General features: G+C 36.4%; 1 protein-coding gene across 1 annotated transcript in view; it reads right to left on the bottom strand.

Annotated features, from left to right (window-relative positions):
• The window catches only part of OLFM4 (olfactomedin 4), a 737268-nt gene that overhangs the window by 38477 nt on the left and 693884 nt on the right, over window positions 1-4907 (bottom strand). The gene's annotated exons all lie outside the window — the stretch shown is intronic.

Genomic DNA, 4907 nt, shown 5'->3' on the forward strand with positions numbered 1-4907 from the left:
GTTCTGTCTTTACCATGAAGCTTACATAAAATATCTTAAAATTATAACAGGCTGTTTTAAGCCAGTAATTATTTAATTTGAGCACTTCAAAAACTACATTTTACTCCCATAATTTGTTTTGAAGAAATTATTTTGTATCTTTCATGGTTTGTTTCTAGCACATTTTTGTAGCTACAATTAACCCTTGAACAGCACAAATTTTGAACTGCTTGGGTCCACTTGTACATAGATTTTCTTTCACCTTTGCCATTCTGAGATAGCAAGATAAACTCTTCTTCCTCAGCCTACTCAATGTAAGAAAAATGAGGATGAAGACTTTTTTGAGGATACATTTCTACTTTATACTAACTATATTTTATTATTTTTGTAACATTTGTCTCCAGCTCTCTTATAATCAGTATATGATATATATATATATATATACTTACATGTTAAATAAATATACATTATATTACCTATTATGTATTTATATAACATACAAAATATGTGTTAATAGACAATGTTATCAGTAAGGCTTCCAGTCAATAGTAGGCTATTAGTGGTTAAGCTTTTAGGGAATCCAAAGTGGTATGTGGATTTCATACTGTTGGGTGGGGATTAGCATCCCTTACCTTTGCTTTGTTCAAGTGTCAAGTATATATATGTTTTTAGTACTTTTGTCTTCCAACAGTTATACTAACTACACATGACAGTTCATTTTCATATCACAAGAGTGTTCTAAGTTAAACTATATACTTTTACCAGAGAGTTTTATATTTTTGCATATTTTCATGCTGCTACATAGTGAACATTTCTTTTGATGTGAATGGCTCCTTTTAGCTTTTTTTTTTTTTTTTGTAAGATGGGTGTAGTGGTAATACATTCCCTTCACTTTCATTTGTTTGAGAAAGTTATCTCCCCTTCATTTTTGAAGGATAGAATTTCTGTGTATAGTATTTTGGGTTGTCAAGTTTTAAAATTTAGCTTTTTAAATGTATTATTCCATTCTTTTATAGGCTTCATGGTTTCTGGGGAAAATAAAACCCCTTCTTATACTTTTAAGCAAGTCCCCTTGTTTGTAACAAGTTGCCTTTTGCCACTTTTCATATTCTCTAACTATGACAATTATAATGTATCTTGGTGTCACCATCCTGTTAGGTGTGTCCATTGAGGTTTTTGGATCTGGATTTCTATTTCCTTCCCAGATTTAGGGAGTTTTATGCCATTATTTTTTGGAACTGTTTTATGTATCTTCTCTCTCTTATCCCTGTTATTCATCATTAATGCATGTATTATTTTGCTTGATAGTGTCCCATATCTCTTTTAGGCTGTCTTCTCCTTTTTCAGCTTTTTTTCTTTCTGTTACTCATATTGGATAACTTCCAATGACTGTCTTCAAGTTTGCTAATCTTTTCTTCTGTGTTATTTAATCTATTGTTGAACTCCTCTATTAAATTCGGGATTTCTGATATATTCTTCAGCTTGATTACTTCCACGTGGTACTTTTTAAGTATTTTCTGTCCCTTGTTGACATTCATAGTCTGTACATATGGTGTTCTCCTTACTTCAGTGAGTATCTTTATTACTGGCCTTTTGAATTCCTTGTCAGGTAAATTCCTTATCTATATTCCATTAGGATCTGCTTTTAGAGTTTTGTCTTGTTCTTTAGTCTGAAACACATTTCTTGATTCTTCATGCTCTGTGTTGGTTTCTGTGTAATACATAAAAGAACCACATCTCCCATTCTCATTAGACTTACCTTATGCCAGAGATGTTCCTCCTCAATCAGCCATCTAGAGATTCTGTATGCCTCTAAACTCTTCATGCTTTCCCAAGCTCCTGCGTTTATTTTTAGTGACCCTCAAGCAATGAGTTTCAAGTCATTTCACTGAGAAAGGTGAGGTAGAAGCCAGTCTTTTGGGATGTAGGTGGAGAGGATGGTGTGTTAGATATGTATTCCCATTCCTTCTTTCCTTGCAGAGGAGCTGAGAATCAGTATATCTACCCCTTGTTCTGCCCTATACCAAGAAGATGGCCTGCGATGCATGTATTCTTGATCAGATTGTTTGGTTTGTGCCGGAAGAGATAGCTACCGAATACCTGCAAGTTGAACAGTCCGCTTTTTGTTCTCTGTGGTCTAAGGAGACTCAGGAGTGCAGAGCTCTGTCAATTACCACAACTAGGTAATTTAGGAACCATTTCCTCAGGTGAAGGCTGTAAAAACTAGTCTGCTCAATGAAGGCAGAAACTACCTGGAGGGAGTGCCTGCAGATCTACATTTATTGTTGTAGAAAGCCAGGGAAGAAGGTATAGGGAGTTTCTGCTCTCCTGTTAAAGCAAGGAGAAGTCTTTACCTCTCCTAGCATGGAGAGACTTTCTGTTTGAAATTATCACTGAAGCAAATCAGGGAGGAAGATGCAAGGAGTGCCCCATTTTTGCATTCAGGCTTGAAGGGGTCCTCCAGCCTCCCTCTAATAGGAGACTGAAGGAATTTATCTCAGGAGCAAGCCAGAAGAGAAGGCATAAGATGTTCTGTTTCTCCCATTAAGGCTCCAAAAGGTTTATTTTTTATTTGCTGTATAGGCTCTTAGATAGTGACTTATTACAGGCCAGAACCACCGGGAGCTACTGAAAATGGGTGTGGCCAAATCCTTTCCAGGGACAAAGTGCAAGCTAGAGTGATCTTGGGAGCTATAGCAGCTGAAAGTGCTCAAATAGTTCAGACCCTCCCTTTGTTCTTTGTGCTCGAGGGAAATCCTTTGACCTTCCCCTAACTTTCCTCCAGCATGGTGATCTAAGAGAGATCTAGCCCTTCAGCAAGGACTATACAAATTGGGCCCTCTATATGTGGCACAAGCTCTTCACCCCTCAGGAAGAACCTGGGAGTTAAGGTTTCCTTCCCAGTTATAAGGCACTGGTACACAGGGTGTGGTGACTGCACAAGTGTATCTGCTTTTTAAAAAAAACCATCTTGATGTAGTTATTTTCTCAGTCATATGGTAAGTAGGAATATTTCAACTGGATTCTGTCTTTCTTTTGGAGAGAATCGTGCCATGTGTAGGAGTTTACATACCATCTCTGGAAGGATGGACAGTAAGGAGCCTACTTTTCTGCTATGTTGCTGACATCCCTTAGTGAGAATGTAAATGTCAGGTTAGCTGGGTTAGCTATCCAGGACACCAGTCCGTAAGGGGTTGGAGAACATGCTCAAAATGTGAAATGAAGGGCATTGCATTTCTAGAACTTCTTGAAAATTTTTCTGTATGTAGTTAGAAGAAGCACTGTAGCCTTCTGAGTTGGGAAAGTGGGGTAGGGAGCCCTCAGAAATTTCCTACCCCATCTTGGCCCATAGTCATTTAACATACAACAGACATTACACCCAAATGTTTTTAAAAATTGCAGAGCTTTTATTTTCAAAGTGACCTATGCCACCACGACTATCAAACAATGTATAATTTCTGTGTCTACTCTCAATTTTGGGCTCATTGCCCCATCTAATTAAATGCTAACCAAATACAGGAGAATATTGGGTTGAGAGGGAGAAAATACATTTGCCTCAAACACCCACAGATTTTAGCTTATTGCTGATCCGGGTCATTATAAAAATTGTATATATAGAACAACTTAGGACATAGTAAGAACTTCATTCAATAAATGCAACTTTCAACATTGTTATTCGACTAATTGGTCTGTGTACGGGAACTTTGTAAAATAGTACTGAAAGAGACACAGATTTCGGAGAGATCATGGAAGGCTTCAATACCAGACCAATGAATGAAGGCAAAGGAAGATACTGAAATGAGATTCTGAAATGTCTTTGTGTCGCAAACTTCAGTTTTACATGTAGCCTACTATTTACTAGCTTTGTTGTCTTGAGTGAAATATTAACCTCACTCTGTTTCCTAGTCTACAATATTAAAATACTATTAAACTTATTGTAGTACCCATTGTGAATTAGATGGCCAGAAAATGTGGGAGAAATCAAAATGAGAGCTGTTAGAAAGGAAATGGATAATAAAAAAAACAGGAGCAACTCTTACAGACATTTGGAAAGATTTCCAAGGAAAGTCGCTACAGAGAATAGTGAAATACTGATGTACAAGCTTATCTTCCTCCTTCTATCTTTCTTCATTTTTTCTTGTTTCTTAATATTGGGAGAAGTATTGTTTATAGATGAGAAGCCCCAGTGCAGTTCATTGAAAAGATCAAGCCAATGTGATAGTAAGTACAAATGCCACTAGAAATATGCCCTTTTGCTGAGATTATATTTTCTTCCTTTATATACAGACCACAGTATAGACATTATTAAAAGCCATCAGATAAAGAATTTTTTTTCCTATTTGGGATATTCTTTTAATATTTTAGATTCTTGCCTTCAAATTGATTCTAAGTTTCTGTTACTGAGGTAGTTGCTGAATTCATTTCTCCACTGATGAATATACATACTAGATACTGCTACTTCTGACTAGAAAAACAAACCGCTGGTAAATGCAACCAAGTAGAAAGCTCTTTTAGATGCTGCGGCAGGAATTTGTTTCTACTGAAGCCGCTCTCAGAGAAATGTGCTTCTCTAAGTTATGAATTAGGTAGATTTGAGTAATATGGCGATACTTGGAAAAGTTAATTCTATTACAAAAATAGCCACAAATCAGTATCTTTTTGCTACTTGATTACTTTTTCATCACTGTTTCTAAAATATATGAATTACATACCAGATATACTTTTAAAATTGTCAAGAACGTGGTAATGTCTAGATTGTTAAATCATCAGAAATATCTTTTCTACCCCCCTGCCTTCTTTGACACTCATTCTCCTCACCTCTGGATAATAAACAGGTACTTTTTGATACCAATAATTGATAGGAGGTGATAGGAGGTCTTCGTAGTGCATCTTTTATGCTTATTCCTCCCAGACAACTATGAATAAGC

Source organism: Saimiri boliviensis, chromosome 16 (genome assembly GCF_048565385.1).
Source record: "Saimiri boliviensis isolate mSaiBol1 chromosome 16, mSaiBol1.pri, whole genome shotgun sequence".
NCBI lineage: Eukaryota > Metazoa > Chordata > Mammalia > Primates > Cebidae > Saimiri > Saimiri boliviensis.